At 54.3% G+C, this 12639-nt stretch overlaps 1 protein-coding gene across 3 annotated transcripts in view; it reads left to right on the top strand.

The window, feature by feature from the left end:
* LOC122558575 (RNA-binding Raly-like protein) overlaps nucleotides 1-12639 on the top strand; it is a 1039906-nt gene that overhangs the window by 945944 nt on the left and 81323 nt on the right. The gene's annotated exons all lie outside the window — the stretch shown is intronic.

The following is a 12639-nucleotide window of genomic DNA, read 5'->3' on the forward strand; positions in this document are numbered from 1 at the left end:
CTGCAATTGGTGCACTCCTGGTGACCAGTTCACTAGCTCCTGGTAACTGACTGACTAGTTCTGGTGACTAGATGATTCATTCCTGGCGACCTGTTAACTAGCCCTGGTGACTGGTTCACTAGCTCCTGGCAGCTGGTTGACCCATTTCAGTGACTAGATGCCTCACCCCTGGTGACTGGTTCACTAGCACTTGGTAACTGATTGACTAGTTCTGGTGACTAGATGACCCACTGCTGGTGACGAGTTAACTCACCCTGGTAACTGGTTCACTCGCTCCTCACAGCTGGTTGACTAGTTCTGGTGACTAGATGACTCACTCCTGTTGACTGGCGAATTAGCCCCTTGACCAGTTAACTAACTCCTGGTAGCTAGTTGACTAGCCCCAGTGACTGGTAGTTTGTGAACCAACTGTCCACAGTTAATTTCCCTGGAATCTCCAGGAATTAAAGATTAATCTCTTTGACATTATGAAAGCAACAATGGAGAAAAATCAGAGGGGTAATTAATTTTAACTGAATGTATTTGTTTATTATTTCAAGAAAATTATATCAGGTCGAATAGGAAGCTACGTTCAATGGGTAGCATTGTTACTCAAGGATAATATTGGCACACCAGTTAGCGAAGAGGTGATTAGGACAGAGAATGGGTTTGAGGAAATGTAGAGGAAAGAAATCACTAGGAGGGTGGGCACAACATCAAGGGCCGAAGGGCCTGTACTCCGCTGTATTGTTCTATGTTCTACCTACAGCCTTCCCTTAATAGTACCCACATTGTGGGGTAAAGTAACCATGAAGAAATAACTAGATGCTTGCGATAAAGGGACTGCAATAATCGTGGGTCACTCTAATCTCCACATGAACTGAAGATCAATCAGATTGACTGAACGAGGAATTTGTAGAATATTTCCATGAGAGTATCTGAGAGCAACACATTCTGGAACCAGCCAGAGAGCAGTTTAGATTTGAATCGTGTAAGGAGACAGGCTTAAAGAGTGATCTCACGGGAGTTAAGGAACCCCTATATAGCAGCTACAACAATATGACTGGATTTTGCATCCAATTCGAAAGGGAGCAGATTGGGTTGAAGACGAGATTTTAAATTAGGGAGCAAGTGGGCATGAAGACTGAAGTCATAGAGTCAGACAGCACGGAAACATGCCCTTCGGTCCAACCAGTCCATGCTGACCATAATCCCAAACTGATCTAGTCCCACCTGCCTGTTCTGACATGTACTTATCCAAATGGCTTTTAAACGTTGTAACTGTACCCACATCCATCACTTCCTCAGGAGGGTCATTCCACACAGGAACCATCCTCCATGTAAACAATTTCCCCCTCATATCTTTTTTAAACCTCTTCCCTCTCACCTTAAAAATGTGCTCCCTCGTCTTGAAACCCAAGCCCCCTTCTCGGGAAAGGAAGATAGCCATGATGTGGTGGTGCCAGCGTTGGACTGGGTCAGAAGTCATGTGATTTCAAATAAACCTGCTGGACTATAACCTGGTGTCGTGTGACTTCTGACCTAGGGAAAAGAAAACTACCATTAACACTATCTATTCCCCCTCATTATTTTACAAACCTCTATCAGGTCACCTCTCATCCTCCTACACTCCAGTGAAAAAAGTCCCAGCCTATCCAACCTCTCCTTACAACTCAAACTTCCCAAACCTGGCAACATCCTGGTAAATCTCTTCTGATTCCTCTCCAGCTTAATAACATCCTTTCTGTAACTGGGCAACTAGAACTGGACGCAGTACTCCGGAAGAGGCCTCACTAATCTCCTGTATAACCTCCACATAGCATCACATGAAATGATGTGGCTATTAGGCTAGGGGAGGCATCAATAGCAAAACAGTGACTGACGTACAAGGCCATAATTTGGAATACTTAGTAACGGTACATTCCTACAATAAAGAAGATTGTTCGTGGATTGTTGGTGAACTGACAAAGTGAAGGAAAGCGTTACATTTAACAAAAAAGCACAGCTACGGAAACATGAATAGAATGTCAGATGATTGAGCAGAGTACAAAGAATAACCAAGGATGACCAAAACGAAATTATGAGAGAAAGCTGGCTAGAAAAATAAAAATGGATAGCAAGAGTTCCTGCAGGTATTTAAAAAAGAAGGGAAAGTCGAGTGAGAAGTGAGAATGGGGGAGTTTATAATAGATAATAAGGTAATGGTGACTGAAATCAACAAATATTTTGTCCCTGAGGATACAGAAAAATTACAATAATGGCTGTAAATTAGGTGGTGAAAGGAAGGGAGAAATCTAACAAAACTACAATAATCAGGGAAGTGTTACTAAACAAACTGATGGAGTTGCAGGCAGGCAAGCTGACAAGTTCCGACGGACCTCACCCTTGAGTCTTAATAGAACTTGATAATGAGATAGTGAATGCATTGGTGTTAAATTGCCAAGCTGCTGGATTCAAGAAAGGTCCCAACAGAAAGGGAAGTGGTAAATATAACTCATGTCTTGAAGAAGGGAGGGAGGCAGAGAATAGGAAACTCTTAAGCCAGTTAGCTTGACATCTGCACAACATTGGAATTGGCCATCAAAGAGTTATAGCTGGGCAGTTTGAAAAACTCAAGGTAATCAAGTAGAGTCCACATGCTTTTGTGAAAGGGAAATCATATTTAAGCAGTTCATTGGAGTTATTTAAAGAATAACATGCATAGCGTATAAAGGTGAGACAGTCGGCGTGGTGCACTTGAATATCCAGGCTGTATCTGACACGTTGCCACAAAACATTATTATATTGTTTCATAACTCATTATGCAGTTACATATTAGCATGGATAGAAGATCAGTCAGCTGGCAGGAAATAAGAGCATAAATGGGTCTTTTTCTAATTGGCACAACGTGAGAAAACGAGTCCCAGAGGCCTCAGATTTCTTGTAATTTTAATCAATGAATTCGATAAGGGCAACGAAACCACAGGAGTTAACTTTTGCAGATGACGCAAAGGTAAGAAAATATGTTGTGAGGAGGACATGAGATTGCCAATTGTTATAGATAGGTTGAGTGAGTGGGTAATAATCTGGCCCATGGAGTATGATGTGAGAAACATGCAGATGTTCACTTCAGTTGGAAGATTACAGAGTACAGGCAGTGGAGAAGGACTCCTCAACCAGAGGGTGGCTGCTCTGCACGTTACTTATTTATTTGCCTTTGCATGTTTCTTTTTCTTCTTACCTCCATCTTTGAGCTTTGACTGAAGCCAGCAGGGACTCAGTGTAAACTGCAGGCCTCAGTGTGAATCCCCGGCCTCAGTGTGAACCCCCCGGCCTCAGTGTGAACTCCAGGCCTCAGTGTGAACTCCAGGCCTCAGAGTGAAATCCAGGCCTCAGTGTGAATCCCCGGCCTCAGTGTGAATCCCCGGCCTCAGTGTGAACTCCAGGCCTCAGTGTGAACTCCAGGCCTCAGAGTGAAATCCAGGCCTCAGTGTGAACTCCCGGTCTCAGTGTAAACGACAGGCCTCAGTGTAAACGACAGGCCTCAGTGTGAACCCCGGCCTCAGTGTGAACCCCCCGGCCTCAGTGTGAATTCTGGTCTCAGTGTGAACTCCAGGCCTCAGTGTGAACTCCTGGTCTCAGTGTGACCTCCCGGTCTCAGTGTGAACTCCCGGTCTCAGTGTGAACCCCAGGCCTCAGTGTGAACTCCAGGCCTCAGTATGAAGCCCAAGTCTCAGTGTGAACTCCCGGCCTCAGTGTGAACTCCCGGCCTCAGTGTGAACCCCCGGCCTCAGTGTGAACTCCAGTCTCAGTGTGAACCCCCGGTCTCAGTGTGAATCCCTGGTCTCAGTGTGAACCCTGGTCTCAGTGTGAACCCCAGGCCTCAGTGTGAACTCCAGGCCTCAGTGTGAACTCCAGGCCTCAGTGTGGACCCCGGCCTCAGTGTGAATCCCTGGTCTCAGTGTGAACTCCAGTCTCAGTGTGAACCCCTGGTCTCAGTGTGAACTCCAGGTGTCAGTGTGAACTCCCGGTCTCAGTGTGAACCCCAGGCCTCAGTGTGAACCACAGGTCTCAGTGTGAATCCCTGGTCTCAGTGTGAACCCCAGGCCTCAGTGTGAACCCCAGGCCTCAGTGTGAACCCCAGGTCTCAGTGTGAACTCCCGGTCTCAGTGGGAACCCCTGGTCTCAGTGTGAACCCCAGGCCTCAGTGTGAACCCCAGGCCTCAGTGTGAACCCCAGGTCTCAGTGTGTACCCCAGGCCTCAGTGTGAACCCCAGGTCTCAGTGTGAATCCCTGGTCTCAGTGTGTACCCCAGGCCTCAGTGTGAACCCCAGGTCTCAGTGTGAATCCCTGGTCTCAGTGTGAACTCCAGTCTCAGTGTGAACTCCAGTCTCAGTGTGAACCTCCGGACTCAGTGTGGACTCCCGGTCTCAGTGTGAACTCCAGGCCTCAGTGTGGACTCCCGGTCTCAGTGTGAACTCCAGTCTCAGTGTGAACTCCAGGCCTCAGTGTGAACCCCAGGCCTCAGTGCGAACTCCCTGTCTCAGTGTGAACATCCCAGCCTCAGTGCGAATCCCTGGTCTCAGTGTGAATTCCCGGCCTCATTGTGAACTCCTGGTCTCGGAGTGAACCCCCGGCCTCAGTGTGAACCCCAGGCCTCAGTGTGAACTCCCGGTCTCAGTGTGAACTCCAGGTCTCAATGTGGATCCCGGCCTCAATGTGAACCCCGGTCTCAGTGTGAACCCGCGGTCTCACTGTGAACTCCCGGTCTCAGTGTGAACTCCTGGTCTCAGTGTGAATCCCTGGTCTCAGTGTGAACTCCAGGCCTCAGTGTGATCCCCCGGTCTCAGTGTGAATCCCTGGTCTGAGTGTGAACTCCTGGTCTCAGTGTGAACTCCCGGTCTCAGTGTGGACTCCAGTCTCAGTGTGGACTCCCGGTCTCAGTGTGAACTCCCGGTCTCAGTGTGGACTCCAGTCTCAGTGTGAACTCCCGGTCTCAGTGTGGACTCCAGTCTCAGTGTGGACTCCCGGTCTCAGTGTGAACTCCCGGTCTCAGTGTGAACCCCTGGCCGCAGTGTGAACTCCCGGCCTCAGCGTGAACCCCTGGCCTCAGTGTGAACTCCCGGCCTCAGTGTGAACTCCAGGTCTCAGTGTGAACCCCTGGCCGCAGTGTGAACTCCAGGTCTCAGTGTGAACTCCCGGCCTCAGCGTGAACCCCTGGTCTCAGTGTGAACCCCCGGCCTCAGTGTGAACCCCTGGTCTCAGTGTGCCCCCCGGTCTCAGTGTGAACTCCCGGTCTCAGTGTGAACTCCCGGTCTCAGTGTGAATCCCTGGTCTCAGTGTGAACTCCAGGCCTCAGTGTGAACCCCGGGTCTCAGTGTGAATCCCTGGTCACAGTGTGAACTCCAGGCCTCAGTATGAACCCCAGGCCTCAGTGTGAACTCCCGGCCTCAGTGTGAACTCCAGGTCTCAGTGTGAACCCCCGGCGTCAGTGTGAACTCCCGGTCTCAGTGTGAACTCCAGGCCTCAGTGTGAACCCCGGTCTCAGTGTGAACCCCGGTCTCAGCGTGAACTCCCGGTCTCAGTGTGAACTCCAGGTCTCAGTGTGAACCCCCGGCGTCAGTGTGAACTCCCGGTCTCAGTGTGAACACCAGGCCTCAGTGTGAACCCTGGTCTCAGTGTGAACACCAGGCCTCAGTGTGAACCCCCGGTCTCAGTGTGAACTCCCGGTCTCAGTGTGAACTCCTGGTCTCAGTGTGATCCCACGGCCGCAGTGTGAACCCCCGGTCTCAGTGTGAACTCCCGGTCTCAGTGTGAACTCCTGGTCTCAGTGTGATCCCACGGCCGCAGTGTGAACCCCCGGTCTCAGTGTGAACTCCCGGTCTCAGTGTGAACTCCCGGCCTCAGTGTGAACTCACGGTCTCAGTGTGAACCCCAGGCCTCAGTGTGAACCCCGGTCTCAGCGTGAACTCACGGTCTCAGTGTGAACCCCAGGCCTCAGTGTGAACCCCGGTCTCAGCGTGAACTCCAGGTCTCAGTGTGAACCCCCGGCCTCAGTGTGAACTCCCGGTCTCAGTGTGAACTCCCGGCCTCAGTGTAAACTCCCGGTCTCAGTGTGAATCCCTGGTCTGAGTGTGAACTCCTGGTCTCAGTGTGAACTCCCGGTCTCAGTGTGGACTCCAGTCTCAGTGTGAACTCCCGGTCTCAGTGTGGACTCCAGTCTCAGTGTGAACTCCCGGTCTCAGTGTGGACTCCAGTCTCAGTGTGGACTCCCGGTCTCAGTGTGAACCCCCGGTCTCAGTGTGAACTCCCGGCCTCAGTGTGAACTCCAGGCCTCAGTGTGAACTCCCGGCCTCAGCGTGAACCCCTGGCCTCAGTGTGAACTCCCGGCCTCAGTGTGAACTCCAGGTCTCAGTGTGAACCCCTGGCCGCAGTGTGAACTCCAGGTCTCAGTGTGAACTCCCGGCCTCAGCGTGAACCCCCGGTCTCAGTGTGAACTCCCGGTCTCAGTGTGAACCCCAGGCCTCAGTGTGAACTCCCGGTCTCAGTGTGAACTCCAGGTCTCAATGTGGATCCCGGCCTCAATGTGAACCCCGGTCTCAGTGTGAACCCGCGGTCTCAGTGTGAACTCCTGGTCTCAGTGTGAATCCCTGGTCTCAGTGTGAACTCCAGGCCTCAGTGTGATCCCCCGGTCTCAGTGTGAATCCCTGGTCTGAGTGTGAACTCCTGGTCTCAGTGTGAACTCCCGGTCTCAGTGTGAACCCCTGGCCGCAGTGTGAACTCCCGGCCTCAGTGTGAACTCCCGGCCTCAGCGTGAACCCCTGGCCTCAGTGTGAACTCCCGGCCTCAGTGTGAACTCCAGGTCTCAGTGTGAACCCCTGGCCGCAGTGTGAACTCCAGGTCTCAGTGTGAACTCCCGGCCTCAGCGTGAACCCCCGGTCTCAGTGTGAACCCCCGGCCTCAGTGTGAACACCAGGCCTCAGTGTGAACCCCGGTCTCAGTGTGCCCCCCGGTCTCAGTGTGAACTCCCGGTCTCAGTGTGAACTCCCGGTCTCAGTGTGAACTCCTGGTCTCAGTGTGAATCCCTGGTCTCAGTGTGAATTCCAGTCTTAGTGTGAACTCCCGATTTCAGTGTGGACCCCCGGTCTCAGTGTGAATCCCTGGTCTCAGTGTGAACCCCAGGCCTCAGTGTGAACACCAGGTCTCAATGTGAACCCCAGGTCTCAGTGTGAATCCCTGGTCTCAGTGTGAACCCCAGGTCGCAGTGTGAATCCCTGGTCTCAGTGTGAACTCCCGATCTCAGTGTGAACGCCCGGTCTCAGTGTGAACTCCCGGTCTCAGTGTGAACTCCAGGCCTCAGTGTGAACCCCGTCTCAGTGTGAACACCAGGTGTCAGTGTGAACCCCTGGCCTCAGTGTGAACCCCCGGTCTCAGTGTGAACCCCAGGCCTCAGTGTGAACCCCAGGCCTCAGTATGAAGCCCAAGTCTCAGTGTGAACTCCAGGCCTCAGTGTGAACACCAGGTCTCAGTGTGAACTCCAGGCCTCAGTGTGAACCCCTGACCGCAGTGTGAACCCCCGGCATCAGTGTGAACTCCCGGACTCAGTGTGAACTCCAGGTCTCAGTGTGGACCCTGGCCTCAGTGTGAACCCCAGGCCTCAGTGTGAACCCCAAGACTCAGTGCGAACTCCCTGTCTCAGTGTGAACATCCCGGCCTCAGTGTGAACCCCAGGCCTCAGTGTGAACTCCCAATCTCGGTGTGAACTCCCGGTCGCAGTGTGAACTCCAGGTCTCAGTGTGGACCCCGGCCTCAGTGTGAATCCCTGGTCTCAGTGTGAACTCCAGGTCTCAGTGTGGACCCCGGCCTCAGTGTGAATCCCTGGTCTCAGTGTGAATCCCAGGCCTTAGTATGAACTCCCTATCTCAGTGTGAACTCCCAGTCTCAGTGTGAACTCCAGTCTCAGTGTGAACTCCCGGCCTCAGTGTGAACTCCCGGTCTCAGTGTGAATCCCCTGTCTCAGTGTGAAATCCCAGTCTCATTGTGAACTCCAGGCTCAGTGTGAACCCCCAGCCTCAGTGTGAACTCCCGGCCTCAGTGTGAACCCCCGGCCTCAATTTCAAACCCAGTCTCAGTGTGAACTCCCGGTCTCAGTGTGAACTCCCGGTCTCAGTGTGAACTCCACGCCTTAGTGTGAACTCCCGGTCTCAGTGTGAACTCCAGGCCTCAGTGTGAACTCCCGGTCTCAGTGTGAACTCCAGGCCTCAGTGTGAACTCCCAGCCTCAGTGTGAACCCCCGGTCTCAGTGTGAACCCCCGGTCTCAGTGTGAACTCCACACCTTAGTGTGAACTCCTGGTGTCAGTGTGGACTCCCGGTCTCAGTGTGAATTCCCGGTCTCAGTGTGAACCCCGGCCACAGTGTGAACACCCGTTCTCAGTGTGAACTCCAGGCCTCAGTGTGAAATCTGTTCTCAGTGTGAACACCCAGCCTCAGTATGAAGCCTAGGTCTCAGTGTGAACTCCAGCCCTCAGTGTGAACACCAGGTCTCAGTGTGAACCCCAGGCCTCAGTGTGAACACCAGGTCTCAGTGTGAACCCCCGGTCTCAGTGTGAACTCCAGGTCTCAGTGTGAACCCCAGGTCTCAGTGTGAATCCCAGGTCTCAGTGTGAATCCCAGGTCTCAGTGTGAACCCCTGGTCTCAGTGTGAACTCCCGGTCACAGTGTGAACTCCAGGCCTTAGTGTGAACTCCCGGTCTCAGTGTGAACTCCCGGTCTCAGTGTGAATCCCCTGTCTCAGTGTGAAATCCCAGTCTCATTGTGAACTCCAGGCTCAGTGTGAACCCCCAGCCTCAGTGTGAACTCCCGGCCTCAGTGTGAACCCCCGGCCTCAATTTCAAACCCAGTCTCAGTGTGAACTCCCGGTCTCAGTGTGAACTCCACGCCTTAGTGTGAACTCCCGGTCTCAGTGTGAACTCCAGGCCTCAGTGTGAACTCCCGGTCTCAGTGTGAACTCCAGGCCTCAGTGTGAACTCCCAGCCTCAGTGTGAACCCCCGGTCTCAGTGTGAACCCCCGGTCTCAGTGTGAACCCCCGGTCTCAGTGTGAACTCCACACCTTAGTGTGAACTCCTGGTGTCAGTGTGGACTCCCGGTCTCAGTGTGAACTCCCGGTCTCAGTGTGAACCCCCGGCCACAGTGTGAACCCCCGGCCACAGTGTGAACACCCGGTCTCAGTGTGAACTCCAGGCCTCAGTGTGAAATCTGTTCTCAGTGTGAACACCCAGCCTCAGTATGAAGCCTAGGTCTCAGTGTGAACTCCAGCCCTCAGTGTGAACACCAGGTCTCAGTGTGAACCCCAGGCCTCAGTGTGAACACCAGGTCTCAGTGTGAACCCCCGGTCTCAGTGTGAACTCCAGGTCTCAGTGTGAACCCCAGGCCTCAGTGTGAACCCCCGGCCTCAGTGTGAACTTCAAGCCTCAGTATGAACTCCCGGTCTCAGTGTGAACTCCCAGTCTCAGTGTGAACTCCCGGTCTCAGTGTGAACTCCCGGTGTCAGTGTGAACACCCGGCCTCAGTGTGAACCCCCGGTCTCAGTGTAAACCCCCGGTCTCAGTGTGAACTCCCAGTCTCAGTGTGAACTCCCGGTCTCAGTATGAACTCCAGGTCTCAGTGTGAACTCCAGGTGTCAGTGTGAACTCCCGGCCTCAGTGTGAACTCACGGCCTCAGTGTGAACCCTGGTCTCAGTGTGAACTCCTGGCCTTAGTGTGAACTCCCGGCATCAGTGTGAACTCCCGGTCTCAGTGTGAACTCCCGGTCTCAGCGTGAACTCCCGGCCTCAGTGTGAACTCCCGGTCTCAGGGTGAACCCTGGTCTCAGTGTGAACTCCAGGCCTTAGTGTGAACTCCTGGTCTCAGTGTGAACTCCAGGCCTCAGTGTGAACCCCAGGCCTCAGTGTGAACTCCAGGCCTCAGTGTGAACCCCCGGTCTCAGTGTGAACTCCCGGTCTCAGTGTGAACTCCAGGCCTCAGTGTGAACTCCCAGTCTCAGTGTGAACTCCCGGACTCAGTGTGAACTCCAGGCCTCAGTGTGAACTCCCTGTCTCAGCGTGAACCCCAGGCCTCAGTGTGAACGCTAGGCCTCAGTGTGAACACCCGGCCTCAGTGTGAATTCCCGGTCTCAGTGTGAACTCCAGGTCTCAGTGTGAACCCCCGGTCTCAGTGTAAACCCCCGGTCTCAGTGTGAACTCCCGGTCTCAGTGTGAACTCCAGGTCTCAGTGTGAACTCCCGGTCTCAGTGTGAACTCCAGGTCTCAGTGTGAACTCCCGGCCTCAGTGTGAATCCCTGGTCTCAGTGTGAACCCCCGGCCTCAGTGTGAAATCTGTTCTCAGTGTGAACACCCAGCCTCAGTATGAACCCAAGTCTCAGTGTGAACCCCAGGCCTCAGTGTGAACACCAGGTCTCAGTGTGAACTCCAGGCCTCAGTGTGATTCCACGGCCTCAGTGTGGACTCCCGGCCTCAGTGTGAACCCCCGGTCTCAGTGTGAACTCCCGGTCTCAGTGTGAACACCCGGTCTCAGTGTGGACACCCGGTCTCAGTGTGAACCCCAGGCCGCAGTGTGAACCCCAGGCCTCAGTGTGGACTTCCGGTCTCAGTGTGAACCCCAGGCCGCAGTGTGAACCCCAGGCCTCAGTGTGAACTCCCTGTCTCAGCGTGAACCCCAGGCCTCAGTGTGTACCCTCGGCCTCAGTGTGAACACCCGGCCTCAGTGTGAGCACCCGGCCTCAGTGTGAACTCCCGGTCACAGTGTGAACTCACGGCCTCAGTGTGAACTCCAGGTCTCATTGTGAATTCCCGGCCTCAGTGTGAACCTCAAGCCTCAGTGTGAACTCCCGGTCTCAGTGTGAACTCCAGGCCTCAGTGTGAACTCCTGGTCTCAGTGTAAACCTCCGGTCTCAGTGTGAACCCCCGGCTTCAGTGTGAACTCCTGGTCTAAGTGTGAACTCCAGGCCTCAGTGTGAACCCCTGGCCGCAGTGTGAACCCCAGGCCTCAGTGTGAACCCTCGGCCTCAGTGTGAACACCGGGCCTCAGTGTGAACACCGGGCCTCAGTGTGAGCACCCGGCCTCAGTGTGAACTCCCGGTCTCAGTGTGGACACCCGGTCTCAGTGTGGACTCCCGGTCTCAGTGTGAATCCCCGGTCTCAGTGTGAACTCCAGGCCTCAGTGTGAACCCCTGGCCGCAGTGTAAACCCCAGGCCTCAGTGTGAACCCTAGGCCTCAGTGTGAACACCGGGCCTCAGTGTGAGCACCCGGCCTCAGTGTGAACTCCCGGTCTCAGTGTGGACACCCGGTCTCAGTGTGGACTCCTGGTCTCAGTGTGAACCCCCGGTCTCAGTGTGAACTCCTGGTCTCAGTGTGAACTCCAGGCCTCAGTGTGAACCCCAGGCCTCAGTGTGAACTCCAGGCCTCAGTGTGAACTCCAGGCCTCAGTGTGAACCCCCGGTCTCAGTGTGAACTCCCGGTCTCAGTGTGAACTCCAGGCCTCAGTGTGAACTCCCAGTCTCAGTGTGAACTCCCGGACTCAGTGTGAACTCCAGGTCTCAGTGTGAACCCCAGGCCTCAGTGTGAACCCCAGGCCTCAGTGTGAATCCCAGGTCTCAGTGTGAACCCCTGGTCTCAGTGTGAATTCCCGGTCACAGTGTGAACTCCAGGCCTTCGTGTGAACTCCCGGTCTCAGTGTGAACTCCCGGTCTCAGTGTGAACTCCAGGTGTCAGTGTGAACTCCCGGCCTCAGTGTGAACTCACGGCCTCAGTGTGAACCCTGGTCTCAGTGTGAACTCCAGGCCTTAGTGTGAACTCCCGGCATCAGTGTGAACTCCCGGTCTCAGGGTGAACCCTGGTCTCAGTGTGAACTCCAGGCCTTAGTGTGAACTCCTGGTCTCAGTGTGAACTCCAGGCCTCAGTGTGAACCCCAGGCCTCAGTGTGAACTCCCGGTGTCAGTGTGAACACCCGGCCTCAGTGTGAACTCCTGGTCTCAGTGTGAACTCCAGGTCTCAGTGTGAACTCCCGGCCTCAGTGTGAACCCCCGGCCTCAGTGTGAAATCTGTTCTCAGTGTGAACACCCAGCCTCAGTATGAACACCAGGTCTCAGTGTGAACCCCTGGCCGCAGTGTGAACACCCAGTCTCAGTGTGATTCCACGGCCTCAGTGTGGACTCCCGGCCTCAGTGTGAACCCCCGGTCTCAGTGTGAACTCCCGGTCTCAGTGTGAACACCCGGTCTCAGTGTGGACACCCGGTCTCAGTGTGAACCCCAGGCCGCAGTGTGAACCCCAGGCCTCAGTGTGGACTCCCGGTCTCAGTGTGAACCCCAGGCCGCAGTGTGAACCCCAGGCCTCAGTGTGAACTCCCTGTCTCAGCGTGAACCCCAGGCCTCAGTGTGTACCCTAGGCCTCAGTGTGAACACCCGGCCTCAGTGTGAGCACCCGGCCTCAGTGTGAACTCCCGGTCACAGTGTGAACTCACGGCCTCAGTGTGAACTCCAGGTCTCATTGTGAATTCCCGGCCTCAGTGTGAACTTCAAGCCTCAGTGTGAACTCCCGGTCTCAGTGTGAACTCCCAGTCTCAGTGTGAACTCCCGGTCTCAGTGTGAACTCCCGGTGTCAGTGTGAACACCCGGCCTCAGT

Source organism: Chiloscyllium plagiosum, unplaced genomic scaffold (assembly GCF_037043375.1).
Source record: "Chiloscyllium plagiosum isolate Xiang-an unplaced genomic scaffold, Cpla_swu_hap1 HiC_scaffold_17, whole genome shotgun sequence".
NCBI classification, from domain to species: domain Eukaryota; kingdom Metazoa; phylum Chordata; class Chondrichthyes; order Orectolobiformes; family Hemiscylliidae; genus Chiloscyllium; species Chiloscyllium plagiosum.